Source organism: Odontesthes bonariensis, chromosome 20, assembly GCF_027942865.1.
Source record: "Odontesthes bonariensis isolate fOdoBon6 chromosome 20, fOdoBon6.hap1, whole genome shotgun sequence".
In the NCBI taxonomy this organism is placed as follows: Eukaryota; Metazoa; Chordata; class Actinopteri; order Atheriniformes; family Atherinopsidae; genus Odontesthes; species Odontesthes bonariensis.
Genome location: NC_134525.1, coordinates 32,806,769 through 32,832,048, shown reverse-complemented (window position 1 = coordinate 32,832,048; position 25,280 = coordinate 32,806,769). Strand labels below are relative to the sequence as shown.

At 43.8% G+C, this 25,280-nt stretch overlaps 1 protein-coding gene across 6 annotated transcripts in view; it reads left to right on the top strand.

Moving 5' to 3' along the window:
• The first annotated feature begins 1,837 nt into the window (after nucleotides 1-1,837).
• LOC142370373 (uncharacterized) overlaps nucleotides 1,838-25,280 on the top strand; it is a 143,860-nt gene continuing 120,417 nt past the window's right edge. For all 6 annotated transcript variants that reach the window (XM_075452914.1, XM_075452915.1, XM_075452918.1 and 3 more), the window contains exon 1: nucleotides 1,838-1,925. The gene's annotated coding sequence lies outside the window, so the exon portion shown is untranslated. The remainder of the gene's footprint in view (nucleotides 1,926-25,280) is intronic.

Here is a 25,280-nt window from a genome sequence, read left to right as displayed (position 1 = left end):
GATTGTTGAGGCCTCCACCTGAGTCTTCTGGAGTTTCAGACGAAGCAGATCAGGCTGAATTGTGTTAAATGCACTGGAGAAATCAAAGAACATGATCCTCACAGTGCTGCCTGCTTTGTCCAGATGACAGTGGGTTTGTTGAAGCAGGTGTATGATAGCGTCTTCAACTCCAACTCCATGGTTCATTAAATATATCTAGCCAAGACTTTTGAAGGTTGAACCTTGTAAACAAAAGTGTTGGCTGCATAAAAGTAAAAAGTGCAGTCAGAAATGTTTTTTTGTTTTCACACAAACTGTAAAAAAGTAATTGTAACTCCAGGCAGTGTCTCTGTTAGTTGAATACTAATTAGATGGGTGTGTAACACCCCTGATTCCCCCCACCCCCCTGTCACTCTCCATGTGATAATTGTCTGTATATGCTGGCTGAATGGGGGTGTGTTCTCACCTGTGAATAGCCACTCAGTCACCTGGTACTTTACATGTGAATAGCGATAGGTGTGGCCTAGGAAGCTGCTGCAGTCTGAGACAACAGAAATTCCAAAGATTTCTGTTCACTCTCTTTAAAAAGGGCCAGCTATATAATTTATTTTTAAAATATATATATTTGAAAACTAGAAGTTTCAAGGTTTTAATGGTGTCACTTATATGTTTGAATGACAAAAACTCACAGAGTTACAGATGTGTTTTTGGAGATGTGTCAAAAATCCCACCGGCGGGTTTTAGACTCCAGAGTGTTAATTATATTTAAATTAATATTAATTATTCTATATTATACTGTATTTTAGATTTATAGAGATCCATGTGTGTGTTTGGAGCTACTGGGGACTTGAATTTCCCTGAGGGAGTCATCCCAAGGGATAAATAAAGTTGAGTCATGGGGCAAATAAACGTGAAATATTAAAGTTTTTATTTTAAAAAATAAATATGGACTTCGTCTGTAGTGTGATAATTAGCTTACTACTTCGATGTTTATAATAACCTAAATTAAGCAAATTATGTCTTGAATGTTTCACCATCAACACAATATTGTCGGCGAGAGAGCTGCCTGTGGTAAGATGGCGGCCATCTGCGGACGTTCCACTCCGTTGACCAGCAACGCGGACGAGACATCTCGCCATTTGCCATATTCATTCTTCTTCCTGAAACTGTTTGCCAGTCTGCCCACTAGAGGTCACTACATACCTAACTTTCAAAGAGATGGAATAATTTCACTTTCTGAACCTCTGGTTTGTAGTTTTCATTTCAAAGGGGTGGAACAGTTGTAGTGTAAAAATTAGCAACAAGAACCTGATCAGTGCACGAGCTGCAGTGACGTAATGTGAACACGACTGCTTATCAAGTGCCTGAAATAATGGTCACAGCAAAGTGTTCTCTCTTTGTGGAAAAGAAAGCAGAATCCACCTGTTTTCTCACATTATATTTTTAACAACAAAAACAAAATAATCCGCCTCCTCGTGCTTGACCGTGACACACACACCGTCAGCCCGGGCGTCGGTTTACTTTGACTCCCGTCAGCTCGGGACATTCCAGTGTCAGGGCGGTGGAAGGGCGTCTTCCTGGGCCGCGGCCGTATCCCAGGCTGTTCCACCCGCCGATTGGACCGGCACCGTCCCGTAAAAGGAGTCAAACTTTTCCATTGTGTGTACAGGCTGTCTGTCAAAAGTGCATTTAGTGACAAGGACGAACCAGCCCAAGATTCGGGAGCTATGGTCGGACAATACCGCTGTCACTCAAACTGTAGCTTTGGTCTGATTGGATAAAATCAGAGCCAGTCACTAATCTTGACCTGTGACTGGAGCAGAGCTTTTCCGGGGCGGGGTTTAGCCGCTCTGCGTCCCGCACAGTGCACTCTTGGGTGGGCGGATCGTGGCTGTGACAGCGACGCTCGGAGACTCTCTACAAACTGTCCAAAAACACCACGAACGGTAAGTCCAGCTCAAATGTGAACCTTCTGCTTTGCTCCGCGAGCGGCGGAGCGCGCGCAGCGTGCACTGGGAGCAGAGTTTGTGGGTGGACAGCTCGTGAGTTTGCTGCAGTGAGATGACGGTGATTTTTGGATGGGTGATCTCAGCGCGTGCATCTCAGCGACGGTGGATGGGTGTAGGTTCGTGCTGCCTTCGTGTGCTGCTCGGAAACTTTAGCTTTAGCTGACAGATGCAGTTCGCGTGCGAAATCCCACCTTAATGCCCTCGAGTTGATCAGCACCTCCGAAAAATGTTGTTCTAACCTGGTTGAAAGTGTAATAAATATCACCTCATATTTCTACAAAGATGCTTGCTGGTCCGATATTGTGGTGAGCAGTAGAGGCAGCACGGTGAAGTTGCACTGTCACACAGCAAAGTTATGCAAGCTAACCTCTGTCTGTCTGTGTGTGTGTCTGTGTGTGTGTCTGTGTGTGTGTGTGTGTGTCTGTCTGTCTGTCTGTCTGCCTGTCTGTGTATCTGTCTGTCTGTGTATCTATCTATCTGTCTGTCTGTGTATCTATCTGTCTGTATCTGTCTGTCTGTGTATCTGTCTGTCTGTGTATCTGTCTGTCTGTGTATCTGTCTGTCTGTGTATCTGTCTGTCTGTGTATCTATCTGTCTGTCTGTCTGTGTATCTGTCTGTCTGTCTGTCTGTGTATCTGTCTGTCTGTGTGTGTATCTGTCTGTCTGTGTATCTATCTGTCTGTCTGTCTGTCTGTCTGTCTGTCTGTGTATCTGTCTGTCTGTGTGTCTGTCTGTCTGTCTGTCTGTCTGTGTATCTGTCTGTCTGTCTGTGTATCTGTCTGTCTGTGTATCTGTCTGTCTGTCTGTGTATGTATCTGTCTGTCTGTCTGTCTGTCTGTCTGTGTATCTGTCTGTCTGTGTATCTGTCTGTCTGTGTATCTGTCTGTCTGTCTGTCTGTGTATCTGTCTGTCTGTGTATCTGTCTGTCTGTCTGTCTGTCTGTGTATCTGTCTGTCTGTCTGTCTGTGTATCTGTCTGTCTGTGTATCTGTGTATCTGTCTGTCTGTGTATCTGTCTGTCTGTCTGTGTATCTCTGTGTATCTATCTGTCTGTCTGTCTGTCTGTCTGTCTGTGTCTGTGTATCTATCTGTCTGTCTGTCTGTCTGTCTGTGTATCTGTCTGTCGCAGATGTAAACAAATCCGTTCTGGCTGTAACAATGGCAACGCGAACGGCGGCGTTCCTAGATCTTCCCACTCTGGAACCCATTCTCCAAAAATATCGTTTTGGGGTACCCAGAACGCCGGCTCCATATGGCCGCGACAGCCAAATGATAAGCAAAAATATCGGTTATAGTGACAAACGTTTCCATGTAACCAGGCCCTTATTGCTGTTGTTCCTGGCAGCGAGCTGGAGGGGCTTATTAAGAACGCGTTTTGTGTCTGTTTTGAAGTCTTATTGCTGTTGTTGTTGTTGGCAGCTTGTTGTGTTGTGAGCCAAACGGGTGTAAAATCCCTCTTTCTGCAGCGGCTGTGATGGTTCAGTCAGGCCTGACCACTAAAATCCCATCATTGTGTCCATCTTTTGTCTGTAACAGTGTGACGAGATTCATTCAGTCCGTTCACGCTGATCATGGGGACACTTTTAAATGTAAAGAGATCTTTTAGATTCGTGCATGGATTTCCTAAGACCCACTAAATGCTGGAATATTCGTGCAAAGTTGGCACCAGCAAAGTCTGTTTAAAAAGAGCTACTAGCCACCAGCACTGCAACATTACTGCACACTGTACCCTCAGAAAGTGACATAAAGTGGAGCTGAGACAGCAGAGAGATTTGTCCTTCCCCGTCCTCCCTGCCTCATCCTCCCTCCTGCCCTCCAGATTACTCACCAATCCTCCACCAGCCGGATTACTGAGTGGCAAGTAAGAGGTGGGACTGATCCAAGGCCCTGAATTCATTATGGACCTGGTCCAGTCATATCCCTGCAACCTTTCAGTTTGTGTTGCTTTGCTGTAAGCCCACCACAGGGATCAGCTTTTAGGCCTGACAGACTGAGCAGGTTAACTCAGCTGGATGAACCACATTCATCCAGCTGAGTGTCTGTGTAATGATCCAGGATGAAGGTGCCTCCATGCAAGCTGCTGGCCCATCAGCTGCAGGCCCTCCAGCTGCAGGCCCTCCAGCTGCAGGCCCTCCAGCTGCAGGCCCTCCAGCTGCAGGGCCTGCAGGGGAAGAAAGTGGACTGTTTTGTAAGACAGAAGTCCTGGTTTGCAGTGACTCTTATTCTGGATGGTATACGTATCAGCTGATATAAGCAGACAGTACCAGCTTGATGAGCCACACGCTCAGTGCAGGGTGTGTATTTTTCACGCAGCTGGGAGTTTGATGGTGCATGACTCTGATTCAGTTGGTATGGGAGCAGTTGTATTCATTTGGGTGTAAAATGAGACGTTTCAGGAGAAAGTACCTTGAAAAAGTTTGCAGTAGTTGTATGAGAAGGTCACAGTCAGAGGAGACTTTCCAGGGCAATGGCTGTTTTATTCCCTTAATGTTTGACTCACAAGTCAACCTTTCAGATGGCGCTGCACTCTGGACGCTCACCAGGGTTCACCTGAGCAGCGCCACCTCGCACTCACCAGCTTATTGCCAGCATCAAATACCTCGAGCTGTGGAAAGTGTTCAGGGTTGCAAAGATTTCCCGACAGTTTACTGCCGAGTCCCAACCAAAGGAAGCCCGCTGCTGCATGATGCTCCATGACTGAACACATCCACCTCCTGCACAATTTGAGCATGTCTGCCAAGATCTAATAACAGTAATATTTAGATGTAGGCCTGTTTAGGGCCTGTTTAGGTCATTTTAGAGCTGGTGAAATGACTGGTTGTTTTGTCACCTATAGAACCCAAAAACATTAAAAGAAGAGGAAAAAAAAGCTTTATTTTCAGGAACACTGAAAGGTTTTCCACATGTAATAAGATGAAAACCACAAGGTTTCGCTGGGCATAGTTTATTTTCAATTTCATTTCCCCAGAAATGAGAAGTGGTTCAAGCCTATGCAAATTACTTTAACATTAATGATGGATCTATTTTGTGCTTCACAGAACAAGGAACATTCTGGCATTCATCAAAATGAGAATTAAAGTAGGGAGGGAGGAAGAACTAATGGAAGGAAGGGTTGAGTCAGGAAATGACGACCACAGTAGGAGTGGAGGCAAGGCAGAAAGGAAGGAAAGCAGGAAGTATTTAAAGGAACAAGCAGGATCCTTGGGTTACTCAGTACAGAGATCATACGTTGTTCCCAGGCTTGGAATGTCAATGGACTGACCTCAGAGTCATTGACTATGTCTCATTGTCCTCCAACTGATGGCACCTCCCATATGAACGATCTCTTGTCCTTGGCTGATTGCCAGTACTGTAATACATCTTTAAATATGTCAGAACATCTGTTGCACAGAGGTGAAATTGTCTGTTAAAGCTTTTTGGGGAGCTTCCAGTCCATGAAATGGGGCTCAGGATAGGGGCTCACGGTGGTCCTGACCTGACCTGGCAGGTACTCTTCAATCACCAACCTCTGCCTGGGAATCAGGAAACAGGGAAAATCCATCCTCCATTTGTTTTGCCGCTGCTTCACACTACCAGTGCAGAGGACAGCTTAGTTTTTGACAAGCACTGAATTATTCCAGGCATAATGATCATTTTCACAAGCCACTGCAAAACCCAAAAGGTTTAAGCACACATGTATTTCTGACTCAACAGTTACACCAAATCACAGCTCGGATGATGGCAGCATCAGTTTCTGAGTTTCATGGTTGCTCTGACAGTGATCCAGAGCGGGCAACCCTGGTGGAAAAACCAAAGCGTTGTTGGACAGTCCTCCTGATGTCAGATTTATTCGTCTTTAAAGCCATGTAGCATCCAAACAAACAACAAAACCAAGTTGCAGTAAATGGTGCAACCAGGGGATGCTTTCAGATTGCTCTTCTGGTGTTTTCTCACAGTTGGATGTCTATAGTTGCTGCTTTGAGTTTCTTTTCATGACCGAGCAGACTTGATCATTGATTGTAGACGTTCACTGCTACTATTTAATCATATTAGCAGGGGTGCAGATTTATCAATACAAATCAGAAACCCATTTTAAGATTAGAAATGTAATTAGATCCGGACACAGACCCCTGGACCAATTCAGATGTGCCATAAAGCATTTCAGAGTTGACAAAGGTTTTGCTGCAGGCCTTACACAGAGTGAGAGGTTTCCTCCAACAAAGGAAAACCTCAGTGTATTACTAAGATCACCATTACTAAGCTGGCACATGCAGGTGGTGTGCTGAGTGAAAGGAGGCTGCACACCACCAGATGCCCCCCACGCCTGAGGTGCAGGGGCGGTGCAGAAACCCAGAGCTGGGGGTGCTGTGTCATCATTAAATACACTCTGCCCAAGCTCCAACACTGAAACAGATTACAATAAAGCATCATCGCTAACATCTTTTTTTTTTAAAAAGGAAGCCACATTTAACCAGTCTGCTGTAAAAAAAAAAGTTGATTTCTGATGTTTTAAGTAGGGCTGGGCGAGTTAACTCGTTACTATCGCCTTAACTTGTTGATTAACAGAGTCATTCCCCAGAGGCAATCTTCACGGTCAAAACTAGGATTCTTTAACTTCCATTTCTCCTCCGCATCACATTACAGCAAACACCACGAAGCATGGAAGAATAAAATAAAGATAAACTAGCAGGTAACATCACCGCTACAGGTGTGAAGCTCACGGAGCTAACCGGCGCAACTTCCTGTTTTACTGGTTTCAACATAAAAGCACGTATTTCAAAATAAATTTTTAAAAAAACTTCTGCATTTACAGCCAAGTTGAATTGTCTTCTCAGCGTAGTAGTTCCAGTCTAAAATATCACTTAAAGGCAAAACACACAACTGATAGCAGCAAGTCATTCAAGGAAACAGACAGTGGAGCGAGGCTTCTACATAAAAACTACAGAAAGATGCTGATGTTAAAAGTGTGTTTGCACAACAAATGTTATGGCACTTTCATTCATATGGCAGCACATTTAAAATAAAACTAAATGCTAAAAGCTATACACTACTTCATACTTGGATTCATTTTTGGATTTTGCGTAAAAATGCGATTAATCGTGATTAATCGGGGAAGTCATGTGATTAATTAGATTAAACATTTGAATGGTTGCCCAGCCCTAGTTTTAAGTCTTGTGTAGTTTAGTTCTGAGGTCTGTTAAGCCTTAGCTTTAGTGATGGTAGTAACACACGCTTAAAATGTTAAGTGTTTGACAACAGTGGGATAAAATAATCAGTCATAAAAAGTTGGGTTAGTCAATTGCTCAATGCACCAGTATTTAACTTTACTTTTGCACCATCTGTTTGAAAAGTAGGAACAATCTGTCCTCTGTCCACCTCCATCTGATAGCATGTGTGACACCAGACTGCAGCCTGTGGTCAGAGGGAGGGCTGCTCAGCCGCACAGCCAATGGGCTGCCTGTAATGCTTCCTGTCATTGGGTGTAAAATCACTGATGCTGACTGTGCTCCACTGTGCTTAAGTTATTGAGCTGCACTGAACCGGACCGGCTGGGATTGAGCAGTTTCAGAGGAAAACATTGGTTGTAGGTCAGTGTCAGAAGTTTGTAATCAGAATCTCTGGTCTGCTGGCAGACGGACCTGTGGTTAAGCACATAGTTGGGTCGCAGCCCATTCTTTGGTTCTGTCCAAATGGCTTTGATCGAGTTGGTGCTTCTCACCATCAGATGATCGGTGCCTTTCAGGGTTGTGGGAGCCTGGAAGGAAGTTTCAGCCATGTCCGTTTCTGAGCTGTCTGTTCAAAAAGATGAGGAAGCCACCTGGGGGACTTGGATTCATCTTATCGTTTCACAGAATGTTGTCACTTTTGATTTTAGATTGGGTCGGTATGGAAGCCATTAGATGTTGTGAACAGTCACAGCTGTGATTGCTTGGGAGATTTCTGGGAGAACAACTAATCAAATGATTGTTGACTTTCTTCCCAACTTTCAGTGAACTTACAGGGACTTCTTCATACTCCAAAACTCCCAGATATTCCTTTTGCAATGAGAAAAGCAGCATATCCAACACACAGCGTGCTGGAAACTAGCCTGTCTATACTTTCACTTGTTAAAAGACTGAATTGAATAGGTTTAACTTTGGTTTTCAGCACATTAGAATGGTATGTTATCATTTTTACTGCAGACTAACGTTGTTTTAGATGTTTTCTTTGCTTTTTTTCATCCTTGTTCTGTGAATTTTTATGTATTTTTTAAAACGGTAGTTGTTGTATAATCAGTGGCACCTGTGTGCCCTGTGCAGCAGAATCTGACCTCTGACCGTCACACAAACGCTTGTATTGAGCATTGATGGACTCATTCATTGACATGTTTTATAGATGAGCAAGCAGGGGGATGAACGCTGTGTAATCCCACAGAATTTAAGCAGAGCAGGGTCATCTGTGAGAGCTGCAGACAGCCACCGTCATTTTCTGCCTGGGGTGAGGCAACTCCTTGCTTTCATGGTTTGGTGAACTCCCAGAAATGGCTCTGACTAGTGATGCTCCGATCGATCGGCTGCCGATCATGATCGGCCGATAATGCCCAAAAATAGCCTTATCGGCGATCGGAAAAATATGCCGATCAAAAAACCGATCACGTGACGTAAATTACTAGCGACCACTTTCTAATGTGGTATGTGACGTGTGTACAGAACCGAACAGGCAAAACCTCTACAGTGCATCTCGACAGCATGACCTCTCCTGTCTGGAATTTCACCAAATCAGTGTGTCAGAAAGATGTGAAACTTACTGCGGTCACGCCATCTGCGCTTCGCGCTAGCTACACATGAAATCGAGTGCCCGTTTACATCGCATCATACGGTAAAGCGGATTTATGGTGCATTCAAGTGCACCCCGTAAACTCAGAAATATATATCAAAGTTGATTTTTCATTTGTTGGAATACATACACCTGTCATTACTTGGTTGTTTTTTTAATACATTCTTTTTAATGATTAAAACAAAATGATAGAACAAAATTATTGAAGCATATTCAGAATCAAACTCATTTCTGCATAGTCAGATTTGAAAACTTCATTTAGAACAGAATCAAAATGTCCTCTGCCGACTCCACCAGATTCTTGTTCTACATGTCCCCAGCTACCTCTGTGGTGATTTTCAAGTCATTTCACTGCATCATTGTTAAATAATCTGATGCTGAAATCATAACCAATGAAAATAAAAAAAACAATTGTTTTCTGCAAACTCCACCAGATTCTTGTTCTACATGTCCCCAGCTACCTCTGGCGGTTTAATTTCTATAAATGGTGCACACTCTGCTACATGAAAGGCATGGAAATGTCCGATTCCTTCCGTGATCGGCAGTGATCGGCAATCGGGCAGATCATGATTTTGGTGATCGGTGATCGGTCCAAAAAATGCTGATCGGAGCATCACTAGCTCTGACCCAGGTCTGTGTTCACAGAAGCATTATATGCACGCTTGGCGCAGGAGGGGTAGGGTCTGAGATTGCGTGACAGCAGCAGATTGAGTGAATGAAATGATGGAGGGATGGAGAGCAGAGGGGAAGAATGGAATGGCAGAGTTAACCCGCCAATGTAATCCCCTCTCACAACAGTAGCAGCTGGACTCGTATGTCAGCAACCAGGCTGTACAACTGCCAGTCAGGCTTGCTGGGAAGGGTTGGACCTCTTACAGTGGGATGTATCGGAGGATTTAGGGACGGCTATGTCACTGTTGTCCTCTCACCTTTGGGCTCATTCGTAGTCTCAGAATTGAGCGTCAACATGTTGTGTAGTGAGTCTTATTGTACAGTCATTACATCACTTCATGGAGTAGCAGATTCGGAGAGGTTGACTTTTTGCCCATCATTGTTTAATCACCCAAAGTGACATAGAGAAAAGATTAGAAAATGTACTAAAAATCTCAATTTAAATTAGTCATTTCCCTAAATTCTGACCCTTAATCCAGTAGGGATTAGGCCAGACGGCCATTACACTTTGGGTAAGACTGTACAACCTTTGCTCTCACACTTTCTCCTAGTCTTCTTGGTGCATCCCATCAAGCTTCATCAGATTGGATAGGAGACACTGCCCATCTTCAGCACTGTCCAGCATTTCAAGCATCCGGTGTTGTTGTGGCTCTCTGTTTACTGTGGATATGTCGCCCTTTCTAGTCTTGCTGCAGACTGGACCTGCTGTGTCCAGCTGACTTCCATCTCCAGCTTGTGTTCTTAGAAACACTCTGACCTGTTTCGCACCCCTAACTTCAGGATCCATATATGCCGGGTCAAGTTTTACTACAAATTCTTGCTCTCCACATCTTGTTTTTGTCCTGATCTGCTGCCTGTAATGTTATACTGGTCCTTTCTAAACTTCATCCAGTTGAGTCAGTTTGACAGAGTTTGACTCCAATACCAACACAGTCCAGATGTGTGCATCGATGTACTGACATAACATAATCAGGAGTTGGCAGCCCACACAAAATGATAGTGTTTACCTGTTAAATGGGGATTTTCTGCAGGTTCTGACTGACTCAAATAATTTAAGAATGTTTTAATAGAGAGAAGACACCAGAGCCTCTCAGATTTAGGACATATAGTACCAGTCACACACCTGCAAATTCATTTGGGCAGATTTGTCCTGACTTTTTTTAAAGATTTGTTTTTATTAGTTCTTACAGGATATGTATGGTGAATAGCAAGAATCTACAGTTTGTTATATTGAAAACTGTATTTTACAAAAGGAAAATACACAAATGCGTAACCTTCCAGACACACCGTACAAGATGATGATTTTTGAACATCAGAAGATGAAACAAAACAAAAAAAACTTTTCCCATACCACCCACCCCCCTCCTCCCTCGTATGGCTCTCAATTTCCTTTCATTTATACAGTAATCTGTACAAAATGATCTATATAAATCAATACAGTGCTCACAACAGACACCTCAATGAGGAAGTTCTACAAGAACCTTCAGAGGGCTAATTTGAAGCCGGTCCAGGAAGACTCACACCACCACAGTCAGCCAAGTCCAGAGAAGGCAGAATGTCTAAGGGGCCCAAAGGCTCTCCAAAGGCTGCCTGCTTCCCCCTCACATTATGTAATATCTATTCAGGTGTGCAGTAAGACACAAACTCAATAATCCGGTGTCTTACTGAAGGTGAGTATTCAGATTTCCACTTCATCAGAATACATTTTGTTCACTGCAGTGCTCGCAAGTAAAATAAAGTATTTCTTATAGTAGTTCACATTAATAGAGCTTGTGTCCCGCAGAATCCATAGCTTTGGGTCCTGTTCAATTTGAATTCCTATTACCCTTAATAACGTGCCACTTAATTCAGTGGCACGTTTCCAAAATTCTTCTGTCATTGGGCAACTCCAGAGCATGTGTAGAAGATCACCATTGGTCCCTTTACATCTCTGACATCTGGAGATGTTGCTGTCAATTTTCTGCAACCTGTAAGGGGTGTAGTATATACTATGGAAGATATTGAATTGAATTTGCCTGTGTTTTGTGGAGGTTAGTACAGTTATCATAAACGGGTAACTTTCCATTGATGATACCATATATTGAAGATACTATTCCTTTTGTTGATCTGCATAATTTGTTCCATAGGTGGGTTTCAAGGGGAGTTTCTTTTGGGATATCTGGGAATATATCTTTAGATTTCTCCTTTACCCAGTCTCTAATTTGTAGGTATTTGAAGAAACTATCTTTAGGAAGGCTGAATTTTGTCATTTAGTAGCTGGAAGCTAGCAAAGGTATCATTAACGTATAAGTCAGCAACTGTTTGGCTTTCTCTATCCCTCCATCCCTGCAACACTGAATCAGCTATGGGGTGTGAGAGGTTGGGATTCCCCTTCCAAGCAAAGAAATATCTGTGTCCAGGAGTGAGGGAGATTCTTGCCAAGCAGCAAATGTGTTCAGTATTATTGAACTGTTTGAGTGTGGCTAAACATTTTTTTGTACCTATAAATGGAACATCCTTTAAAGGCATAGACTTCATCTCATGTTGTTCTATCGGGACCCATCTAACCTTACTGTTCTCTGCATGCAGCCAGATCCAAATTGTTCGGTACTGAGAGGCAAGATAATCATTTCTAAAGTTTGGCAGGTTAAGTCCTCCCCTTGAACATGGAGCCTGCAGAGATGAGTTTGACCCCTTTTCCATAGAAAAGGAGTTATCATTTTGTTCAGCTCTTTGAAGAGCTCTTTGGAACATTTACAGAGACATTGAAATAGGTAAATAAACTTAGGCAAAATGTTCATTTAGTATTAATTCTGCCTACGCGAGACAGAGGGAGATCAAAGTCAAAGTCAAGACATACAGAGAGATCGAAATTGCGTTCTTAACTATCCCACTGTGAAGACAGGACAAGACATTTACCAACAAGTAACACATGACAGTAAACATTAAAGTGCACAGGAGACAGCAAATAAGGACAGGCTTATCCTCGTCCAACTAAAATAAAATAAAATAAAATGAAAGTAACGGTGACAATAAAAGTGCAAATGACAAGACAAAGACAAAGTGCAAAGACAGACAGACATAAATAGAGGCCGATGTCCAAAGTGTGAGTGTGTTTGTGTCTGTGTGTGTGTGTGGGGGGGTGCTGGGGGTAGAGAGTTCAGCATTCTAACGGCCTGGTGGATAAAGCTGTTGGTGAGCCTGGTGGTGCGGGAGCAGAGGCTCCCGAACCTTCTCCCAGAGGGCGGGAGGCTCCCGAACCTTCTCCCAGAGGGCGGGAGGCTCCCGTCGGTGACGCAAGACACAACGCAAGCCCTTGCGCGGTTGCAAGCCCCCTCTTGCGTGCTTGCGTGTGTCACCTCAATTTTCTAAACTTCACGCAAGACGTGAGCCCAAGCCACTATCTACATCACATCCGGCGGCGTGTTCATCTTCCGGTTTCATCCCCTATTAAAAGACCGCTGTTTTCAAACGCCAAGGTAGAAAGCGAAGAAGAAGAAGAAGAAGAAGAAGAAGAAGAAGAAGAAGAAGAAGAAGAAGAAGAAGCATGAATCCACTTGAAGAGAGACTTGCCGAAGAGGTCCTGGTGGTGAATTTCCTTTCATGGTAGTAGGCTTGTCATTGAAAAAACCCGCTGCTCCACCTACTGTCCTGGCGGTGAATCGCCACGCAGCACACGCAACCGCCGACAAAGCAAAATGAAGCATAAACGTCCGGAGCCATTAACACAAGCGCAAGGGCAGTTAAAAGAGGTATAACTCAGCCTTTAGTGCATAAAGGTGCGGTACGTCGGCAGCTCAGCAGCTCAGCGGCAGACCAGAAAGGCCTGCAGAGGACTCTGAACCCGCAGAAGAAACTGTGGGTTGCTCCCTGCTTCCTTGGAACAGCTGGCTGACTCTTGTTGTCTGCACCTCAAGACTCACTCAAAGCTTCTTTCCATGGGCCAAAGAAAAAACGAATAGTCAATAATCTAATACCATAAACTGTAAGACGCATAGGACTTTGTTTATTGTGCCATAACCTGTCCCTGCTGCAACCACTGAGGCACTTTCCTGAATATGACATTCACAAGCTGCTGTTATTTTTATTATTTAATCATTTCAACTGTTTCCAACTGTTTTCTTTCTTTTTTTATTATTATATTGAGACTTACGTTCACAATTTATATTTCTTGTTCTTGTGTCTTTAAAGCTGCAGTCTGCAAGATTTGTTGTTGTCATACGTAAAGTCCTACTTTTTGGCATTTTAAGAGTTTACATGATCTATCAGAACGCTTGAAGTTGAAAACGGTGACCTCCGTAGTCGCAAAATGCAAGAAATGCTTATTTTTTAACCGAAAAATAAAAAGTTATTCAACTTCCTGTCCCGCCCCTTCAAAACACATGAGAACTCGTGCACGTAGACGTGCACGCCAGATGCGCCTACACGACTCCTCATTCATCAACTCACCTGTCATTTGCGATCATGGAAGACACAGTAAGTAGACTAGCCCGTAATGAAGTTCAATAGTCCAGATAAATAAGCGTGGGGACGAGCCTACCTTGTATCGCGCGTGCACAATCGGTGATTGACAGGCAGCAGAGCCCAGCTCGTAACCTGATTGGTTACCTTTTACCGGTCCGGTCTGCAATTTTGTAAACAAACCTGCTGGCTTTGGAGGGACCTAGCGGGACATATAGGGGACCTAGAGAACTCTTTTTTTTTGTATTGGGGTATTTAATGTCCTACTTTCAGAATCCCCGGACAGTTCCAGGCATTATGCTTGAAAAAGAGTTGCAGACTGCAGCTTTAAAGACTTTTAAACTCATTATATGACACATATAATGATAATAAAGCTTCTATTCTGTTCTAACTTCAGTATTTTGTGTGTTCAGAAACATGCAGAGAAAAAGTCGTGAACACCATTTCCCATAAACCCCGTGTGTTTGTAGGTTAAACATGCGCGCTGAGGGTCATGGTTAGTTCAGAGACGGGCAAACATTCAGCCTTCAGCTTCCAGCAATCATTCACTCTTTTCCAATACAAGCTTATCCTCCTCCTTCCCAGGCTTTCACTCAAACTGTCACCAAAGTTATTCATGTCCATCAGTTATTCCTCCAGAGATGAGACAAAGATCTAGCCTGGCTGACGCGTCCACAATCTCGATGAGATGGTGGTCTGGGAACTAGGTGTGCATTTTCTCGTATTTGAGGCGTGGTTTACGAATGCCTGGAGCCGTTTATTGGGCACTACGAATGTCTATCAAATGACGTCAGGTTCTTCCCATGCTGCTTTGCGCGCGATTCATAGCCAATTGTATCACTTATACCAGATGACGACAGAAATTCGACGAGGAAGAAGAAAAAAATGGAAAATAAAAGTAAACTTGCGCTCTAAGCTACTTAAATTGACAACAAAGTAGGCCTATATGCTATATTCTACATGAATTTTTATATTGTAGAGTTGTGAATTTATTTTAATAATGGAGAAATTGAGCAGCCTTGCTTTGTTGTCTACAGTAGTAGATCAACCCTCATCTTACTTTGAAGCTCCCAGCTCCCAGAAGTGACGTCAACGAAGCTTTAGCAGCAGAAAAGCTATCAGGCTTGTGTTGATGATAATAATAAACTCCTGGACTATGTACAAACTTCCAAATGCATCGATTTGTGAGTACAGACCATATTTGTACTACTGTAGAAGTTTGGTGTCATGACGTGATTTTAGTGTGGTAATTTTGGAGATACTGCCAGGGTCCATTAGCGCTTGTAATAAGCTATTCGGGATAACTCAGTAACTCAGCTGATGTTCAGCCAATATCGGAAAAACTTCGGGTGGGCTACTTGGCTGGATGTCACGGTTCAAATGACCCCAGGGTGAATCTACTCCGAAACACTTTCTAAGGCTGCATTGAACGGTAACGTTGTGTCCGCTGCCATGTTGGATTAACACTCTACAAGCTTCGGTGTAGCGCATAGACGTCGTCATTGTCTTGCTGCCCCCCCCCCCCCCCGTTCTGTGATTGGTTCCCAAACTCTAGCAAAAATAAGGGCGGTGGTTTCCAGGCTGACTTTGCAGTGAGAATGAAATCGAGCGCAAAGCAGCATGGGAATTCCCAGGCTAACAAAGATCAGAAATTTTGATCAACTGGAGTGAAATAATCATTTTGAGTTTCTCGCTGGGTGTACTGCTTCTGTTTACTGCAAATGTCCTTTCCCAAGAAGCGTCCTCCGCTGTAAGAATAGGTTTTCAATCCAAGCTCCTAACATGTAGAATGCACAGCCTTTAGAAAGGCCCTATGTAGTTTGAGGACAGCCTCAACTGCTGAGAAATCAAAGGTAAGTCAAACAACAACAGTGTGCAACCAGTAGGAATGTGAGGAATCTGAAGTCGGTGCTACGAGCCAGAGGAAAAGTTCTCTGTGCAGTGTTCCAACAGGCCAGGCTGCTGTGCATCCCCTCTGCTTCTGAATGAGTGTGTGTCCACTACCACTGTCTGCTTCTGGGATTAGAGTTTGACCTGTGTGAGTGTGTGTGTGTGTGTGCTCATCCTGCTTTGCATTCCATTGTGATGTTTAAAGCCTCACATTACAACAATAGAGCAAATAGAGCTCTTTAAATGGAGGGAGGAGGGCATGATGTGGGCTGTGGACATCACTACCTGTGTGTGTGTGTGTGTGTGTGTGTGTGTGCTCTCACTCATATGCTCCTAATGGGCTTCAGCAAGTGCTGAATTATAAAAGCATGTCCTGAGAGTTGTGTAAAATTCTATTACACACATGCACTCTCACGGTCCAACACTAGCCCTTTGACTTAGGCTACGGCTACACGGAAACGAAACGAGGTTTTTTTTTTAAAACGGGTACGAAAATTCTTGCAACCACACGGCAACGCTGCTGTAAAGACTCAGGTCCAGACGAAAACGGATGAAAACAATGAAACGATGCAGTACACACGCCACTGTGTCACGCCACGCTGTGAGACAATAGAGAAGTCTCACAGCGTCAAGGTTTGACTGACGCAAAAATGTTTTCGCTGTAATAATGGAAACGAAACGACCTCGTTTTCAAACTTTCCCACTCTGGAACCCGTTCTCAAAAACTATCGTTTTGGGGTAGTGGGAACGCCGGCTCCGTGTGGCCGCGACAGCGAAACGATAAGAAAAAGTATCGTTTACAGTGAAAAACGTTTTCGTGTAGCCGCAGCCTTAGCTCTTAGTCCCACTGTGAGCCCCATCAAGGCGCTTTTGTGGGTGTGAGATCAGCATTACACACACGCACACACACACACAGGTCACTTAGGTCCCATCCACACGTAGCCGGGTATCTGCTAAAACGAATATATTTTTCTACGTTTGGACCTGTCATCCACATGAAAACGCATCGTAAACGAATGTTTTTAAAAACTCCTGGCAAAGTGAAGATATTTGAAAACTCCGTTTATGCAGCTGCGTGTAGACAGAGATAACCGGAGTTTTGCGTTTTCGAACGTCACAATATGCGCCAAAACAACAACAAATCTGCTTTAAAGTCTAAAGTGCGACCTTTGTTTACTGAAGAAGCATGGATGTCTTGAGAACTGTGGTGGTTATTATTGTGCAGGCGCTGTTTACTGCCTTGATTTTATACGCCCAAGTCACTCCCAGAGGAATGGCGTGACAATTTCGCATGTCCCGGTCCTCAGTCCTCTCGCTGTCGGAATTATTACGTCCTCATATCGAGGGGCAGTCCACTGTCATGCGATCACCTGTCAGTGTGCTCAAAAAAGTTGCGTGCACACTTTATTATTTAGCTGACGAGGGCAGATTGCGCAAAACAGCAAATGCATTTGGGTTGTCAAGACAGGTGAAAACGCAGATGTTCGGTTATGTGTGGAAGGAGTTTTTTTCGAAAACGAGGTAATGTGGATACAAATTATTTTATAAACGGAGGGGGGGAAACATTCGGTTTTAAAAATACCCGGCTACGTGTGTACATAGCCTTATTAGCAGTACCTGAAGAGGAGCTTTGTGAATGGCGCTCATTCAGATACATTCACATGTACAGTTTCCAGGATTATCAGCTCCTCCCCAAGCTAAAAGCTAAAAGAGCTTTCTCAGGGCCTGCTGCTTTATCGAGTGTTACACTTTCTAAGGTATTTCTTCTGGTAGATTAGTAGAAGGAGATGGCATGATTTCCTGGCATTCTTAACACGAGCAACACGAGGCTCGCCATTGGCTGGCAAACCTCCTGGTCGTTAGTGAGATGCAGCCACACCAGCAGACTGTATGGTCAACAGTTTGAACACACTGCCCATTCATTTGGGCTCAGTAGATGTCACCAAACCTTCTACCAGTGCTGTGCACCCAACTAATCAATGACCAAATCTAGTGCTGGGCGGTATGACCAAAAATACATATCACCGTATTTTTTCATGGTATCACGGTTTCACGGTATATCACCGTATTTTTTTTTCATGCATAATTAGGTGTTCACAGCATTTTCTACAGATTGAGAACAGAATTAAAAATTAAAATAAAAATTCTTCAAAATAATTCCTTTGTTAATAATTGGTCTCACAAAACTTTATTGTAGTAATATTCACATCTTCATTGTAAACAAATGAATAACATAGCTAATTACACTGGTGGGACTGTTCAGCTGTTTCAGACTGATACCTCCGGTTCAGGCTGCTCCTCATCCTCAACACGTCTCTTTTCGCGGAAAATATTTTTCTGGATTGAAGCAGCAAACATTCAGTGTAAGAGTTTAAAACCTAATTTATTTGATTCACAGCTGCTACTGTTTTTTTTTTTTTTTTTTTTTTTAAAAACGGCAAACTTGCGGCTAGTTAACTTTATAAAGAAGGCGTAATCGCTTGTTTGCTATGGGTCGGGTCGGGACGGGACAACATTGTATTAAAAATATAAAATATTTTTATAGGACTTTTTAATGTGTGATTTTATAAAGTTGCACGTGATACCAACCTTTTGTGAATTTCGCCAGCCGTCTTCTTTCGGTTGAGCTAATGACACGACGCTGAAGCTAGCAAGCTTCCAGGGATGATCTCGCTGATGGAGACACACGCGGTGTGCACGGAGGGGAGGGGCTGTGTGTGTGTGTGTGTGTGTGTGTGTGTGTGTGAGAGTAGGCTATGTGAGAGGTGTGAGTAGGCTATGTGAGAGAGACGCATGACTGACAGAGAAAAGAGTCCCGTCTCAAACAATGTCGCGCGACGCAGCGTTCCCCCCCCCCCCCCCCCACCCCGTTGTGTAATCAAATACACCGGTATGGCGGTATATTAAAAATTCATATCATAATGAAATTATAAACCGGTATTCGGTGTGAACCGGTATACCGCCCAGCACTAACCAAATCTATTCCCAGTTATTTTCAAATCAAGTCGAATGAGTTCAAACGGGGGTTCTTCTGGCAAACCACAGCCCGCTCTGTCTGAAATTCTGTCATTCAGTGAGCCTTTCAAATTGGCAGGGTACTGTCATTGGAAAACTCAGACATCTAAACTAGAGAAATCTCAAATAAGACCTTGAAATAGCATCAAAGGTAGTTATTCTGTTACAACAATGAACGTAGTATGTCTCTGTTATCTGCTTCAAGTGCTACTGTTTCACCCGTCTCCCAATATCCCTCCATCTGCCACTGTTTCAGCTGCAACTGTTTATTATCCAGAGCATGAATTATTCGCCATGGTCTGCTTATCTCATATCTGTCGCTGCTGAATTAAACAACAAAGATCTGGAGCTGAGGTATACCCAGTTTCCATTCCGATCAGTCTAAATACACCTTGATAGGAACCCTAATCCAGTACTCGAGATTATTTCAGAACATCTCTACTTTATTGGGAATTTGTTGCGAAGTAGGAACCCTTGTAATTAAATTGTGGTTGGTGGGGCGCCAGACAAGGGAAGGAGTCACCTCTCACACCATTGTAATGAAAGTATTACAGACTTAAGGCTGAGTTATGCCTCTTTTAACTGCCCTTGCGCTTGTGTTAATGGCTCGAGACGTTTATGCTTCATTTAGCTTTGCCGGCGCTTGCGTGTGCTGCGTGGCGATTCACCGCCAGGACAGTAGGTGGAGTAGCGGGTTTTTTCAATGACAAGCCTACTACCATGAAAGGAAATTCACCGCCAGGACCTCTTCGGCAAGTCTCTCTTCGAGTGGATTCATCATAGACATAATATATATAATATATTATGTCTATGGGATTCATGCTTCTTCTTCTTCTTCTTCGCTTTCTACCTTGGCGTTTGAAAACAGCGGTCCTTTATTAGGGGATGAAACCGGAAGATGAACATGCCGCCGGATGTGATGTAGATAGTGGCTTGTGCTCGCGTCCAGAGTGGCTACTCTATAGCTCTGCTCGCGTCTTGCGTGAAGTTTAGAAAATTGAGGTGACACACGCAAGCACGCAAGGGGGGGGGCTTGCAACCGTGCAAGGGCTTGCGTTGCGTCTTGCGTTACCGACTATAAACCAGGCTTAAATGGTTTACCCACACAGCTCGGAACCATGCAAAATTAAGATAACATCACCATCCGTCCAGCAGTTTCAATCAAATCTTTAAAGCAGAACCCAAAATGACAAGCACAGCCAGAAAATGAATGTTTTCAGTTTAGCAAACACTATATCTATTTAAGCTCATCTAAGTGAGCTTCAGGCTCTTCTTAAATGCTCAAAGTTCCTCAAACAAAATAAGAAACTCAGATATCACATTTTCTGTCAGTCGCCTCCCAGATCGAACAGTAGCTTCCTTAGCAAGGTACCTTTTTTTTTTCAACTGGCTCTGTATGAATTGGACTCATTTTCATTTTGATGAATTTGACTCAATTGGGTTGCATCTATGACGTTGGTGCTGTATGAATAAGATTTAATTGAATTAAACCGGTCCATCCCACGCTCACACAGAGACAAACAACCACCGACGCTCCCACTAACCCAGAGGTCACACATTAACCTAACATGCATGTTTTTGGATGGTGGGAGGAAGCCGGAGTACCCGGAGAGAACCCACGCATGCACAGAAAGGCCCCAGCTGGGAATCCAACCTGGAACCCTCTGCTGTGAGGCGACGGTGCTTACGAGGGTGCTAACCACCACAGCACCGTGCAGCCCTTACCACTATGACTAATTCAGTTTCACACAAGTTAGTCCACTAAGCAATGTGATAAGTGAAGTGCACGTGCACACCTCCTGACACTGATTGCCGGCCTGACACACCCAGTGCTGGAATACAGGCCCATCCTTGTAATGGGGACTTCCCGCAGACCCGCGGGACTTCCTGCCTCCGTCTCTGTGGTCCTGTTAGTCGCAGAGCCTGATGGAGGACATACCACCAACTCCCTACATCAACATCTGGGTGTGTCTGAGAATATCTGTGGAAATAAAGATGCAGCTTTATGTTATCTTCTCCATCATGGTGATACCTCAACTTTTACTGCTGATATGAAACAGTAGATGTCAGTGTGGACTGACACACTGACAGACTTTAACTCCACACCTGTCACCTGCATTAAGCTGCATACAAATCACTCGTTGTTGTTGTTCTGCGTATTCTTGGACAGGTCCTTTCTCTAAAAGTAACATTGTCTGCATCACTTTTATGTAGTAACAGTTGGCGTGTTCCTTTCTGGGATTCATGCAGGTTTTACAGCTTTCTCTGAGAAGGTGTGACCTCCCCACACTCGGCAGCCGTGTGAGCATGATTTGAATAAAATGCCTCGAGTCCAATCCTGAAATGTCAGTCAGGGAAGAAGTCATAGGATTCTCACATCAGATTCCCTGTGTGTGCGTGCGTGCGTGTGTGTGTGTGTGTGTGTGTGTGTGTGTGTGTGTGTGTGTGTGTGTGTGTGTGTGTGTGTGTGTGTGTGTGTGTGTGTGCGTGCGTGTGTGTGTGTGTGTGTGTGTGTGTGTGTGTGTGCGTGCGTGTGTGTCTGCTTTTGTGTGTGTGTGTGTGCGTGCGTGCGTGTGTCTGCTTTTGTGTGTGTGTGTGCGTGCGTGTGTGTGTATCTGCTTGCGTGTGTGTGTGTGTGTGCGTGCGTGCGTGTGTGCGTGTGTGTGTGTGTGTGTGTGTGTGTGTGTGTGTGTGTGTGTGTCAGGGCATGCTGGAACTGCTATGTTTGTGTGGTTGCAGTGAAATGAAAGGAAAATGGGATCAGATTAGTGTGATGGCAGCTGGACACAGGGCCATCCTAGTGTGCACACACTCAGTAAACATTTTATCATTTTATCACCTGAACAAGGTTTATTTTGACTGATTTTACTTTAGTTACCCCTTTGATTGGGACTAATGTGGGGTTCAGTTGTGGCCATCTTGTTTGCTTTGGCATCGAGTGTGTGTTCAGGCTGAGCTGCATGATGGAATCACTACTGCAGTTTACAGGAGTGTCTGCTTTTTATGGCCCACTATGACACCTCAGTGTGACAGGATCTGCTCCGTGGGTGTACCTGAAGCACTGATTCACAGGCTGCTTTCATGTAAACTTGCTGGAGGAGTCGTACTGTGTGTCATTTATATGAAATATTTTTTCCAGTCAGTTTGCTTTTGTGGGAGAAAAAAGTATACATTTAGTGTGTATGAAGGAAAAAGGGATGCACAGTCAACTTTAATTATGATCTGGAGATACTTGTATTTCATCTCTGACTGAAACAGTGAAATCGCTCTTTGCATGACATTTCACACAGGTGAGTTAAACACCTAAAAACAGGAAAGAAACTGGTTTAGCAGGAAGGGACAGTTGAATGTGCCCAATACAGGTCCGGCCGTGCCAAAGATGTGAGTTGCTTTGCTGGGTTGTATAGTAGGTTCTGTGTTTTTGTTGGGATTCAGATCTCTACAAACATAGCTGTTGATAAAATCAACCTTCCTCCTCATCTCACCATTCTGGGTAGATTTCAACAAGGAGATCTAGCTGTTTCCCCCAGCTTCCATGGAAGATGCAGAGGTAGATGTCAAAGAGAAGGTTTATCCCAGTCAAACAGGGGCAAGTGCAGTGAGAAGGGCCAGTCAGGAAGCCCCGATGCCCCGATGCCCTGCTCCAGTGTCCAGTCAGGAAGCCCCGATGCCTTAATCAGAAATCTGAAATTATCCAACGGTGTAAATTCATATCTCTCTTGGTTACTTTGTAGTTTGACAGATGTTTCTCTTGTGTCCCTTTGAACAAAAATACTTCATTTTTGACATGATGAAAGCAGAGTACACCAGGCAGTGACTAAATGTCCAGGCGAGAGCTTTGCAGGGCCTGAAACCTTTGACTCTATTCTCACCATCTCACACCAGAGTCCAGAGTTGGTGTGTTTAAACATCCTTTCCTGTTGCCGGTAGCAGTAGCAGTCACTGCAGTTTGCTCATAGTTGACTCTTAGAGCTCCATTTTTGGTGCATTAAATGTAGACATCTGGTTTGTGTGTGTGTGTGTGTGCGTGTGAGCGTGTGTGTGTGTGTGTGTGTGAGAGAAAAGGAGAAACTGAGTGAGGACTGAAAGTCCCCTGTCAGCTGTCTGTGTTTGTCAGATTTTTCACACTGGATGCACAAAAAACAAAGAAGGGGGAAATGACACATGCACACAAATGCACGTGCACGCTCACAAATAAGCTACCTTCATATTCTTCTCAGGATGGACATTAGTGCTGGGCGGTATGACCAAAAATACATATCACGGTATTTTTTCATGGTTTCACGGTATATCACGGTATTTTCTTTTCATGCATAATTAGGTGTTCACAGCATTTTCTACAGATTGAGAACAGAATTAAAAATTAAAATAAAAATTCTTCAAAATAATTCCTTCGTTAATAATTGGTCTCACAAAACTTTATTGTATTAATATTCACATCTTCATTGTAAACAAATGAATAACATAGCTAATTACACTGCTGGGACTGTTCAGCTGTTTCAGACTGATACCTCCGGTTCAGGCTGCTCCTCATCCTCAACACGTCTCTTTTTGCGGAAAATATTTTTCTGGATTGAAGCAGCAAACATTCAGTGTAAGAGTTTAAAAAACCTAATTTATTTGATTCACAGCTGCTAGTGTTTTGACCTCGACAACCCAACTACATTTTTTTTTTTTTTTTTTTTTAAACGGCAAACTTGCGACTAGTTAACTTTATAAAGAAGGCGTAATCGCTTGTTTGCTATGGGACGGGACGGGACGGGACAACATTGTATTAAAAATATAAAATATTTTTATAGGACTTTTTAATGGGAGCTAATCTACGCGACGCTGAAGCTAGCAAGCTTCCCAGGGATGATCTCGCTGATGGAGACACACGCGGTGTGCACGGAGGGGAGGGGCTGTGTGTGTGTGTGTGTGTGTGTGTGTGTGTGTGTAGGCTATGTGAGAGAGACGCATGACTGACAGAGACGGAGGGAGAGCAGGGAAATGAAATGCAGCTTAACGAATACCAGTATTTTTTAAATAGCGTTAAAAATAGACAGTAAACATGCGTGTTTAGAAGCGCAACACTGAAAAGGGTCCCGTCTCAAACAATGTCGCACGACGCAGCGTTCCCCCCGTTGTGTAATCAAATACACCGGTATGGCGGTATATTAAAAATTCATATCATAACGAAATTATAAACCGGTATTCGGTGTGAACCGGTATACCGCCCAGCACTAATGGACATTCTTCCACTTTGAAGTTCCAGATAGATGAGCCCCAGGGGTCATGGCTTCCTGGAAGCACACTTATTTCTTCAATGATTTTGAACTCTAATTCAGTCCACAGTTCTAAATAGGAACGATCTTGTTAATGATTATTTAACATTGCGATTTGGTCCAGCTGTCTCAGAAACACTTGGGAGCGAACCTGGAGGAACTGTGGAGGAAATCTTCAGAGCTGCAGCTGGCTGAGCTTGATTTCTCCTCTGATGCTTCCCGTCTCACTGATACTATTAAGCTCCCATTGTTCCAGATTCAATGTTTAAGTAAAACTTAAGTTTGTCTCCATATGAAAAGGTTCATCGTTTTATCTGAAGAGAAGGAAAAACATTTTCTCAATAGATATAAAGGCTGGCCATCTCTGAGTTGGAGCCCCTGCAGCAGCTGCATCACTAACGTGCTGCCCACAGACTGATGGTAGGGATATTTAACCCACACTTTGCTCCTAATACTTATCTGCTGTCACTTAAGTGAGATTGTTCATGCAGGGTTTTTACTTGTAATTCGATCTTTTGATCTGAATTCTTCTTCTGTTGCTGATTTGCTGTAGAAGTTCTTCAGACGCAGTGAGGAACAGACACAGGTGATAACTGGACAGTGCTGGTTAATGCTTGAGGAATGATTCCTGCTTTTATCACCCTGCAGACTTTATTTCCGTGCTCCTGACTTCCTGCTTCAGTTGGAGCCTAACATACTGTGACGATGTACAATGAGGGCTTATCTTTTGCTTATCAGCTCCACTTTTTCACTTCTCCTTGTGTTAAAGGGACAGTTCGCCTCTTTTGACATGAAGCTGTGTGACATCCCATATCAGCAACATCATTTCTGAACATCTTCTTACCCCCTGCTGCGTCCTGTGAGCAGAGTTCCAGCCTCGTTTTGGTGTTGATGAAGGTAGTCCGGCTAGTTGGCTGGGGTTTAAAAAATAAAGCATTTTGCTTTTCAAAACAATATGCGTTCAAAGGAGTAATACATTTGCATCACAAAGTCAGGAAAAAGTCAGACCTCACAATCTCTTGGCCCTATTTTCTCTCCCTTCATATCACTGCCTGCTGTGCAGACTGTGCAGACCGAAGTGCAGAGCGAGCAGCCCCCTGCTTCCGAGCAGCAAACACCGTAACAGGTGCGGCTGTCGGCAGGCGGCAGCAGGCAGTGATACGAAGGGAGAGAAAATAGGGCCAAGAGATGTGAGGTCTGACTTTTTCCTGGAGAAC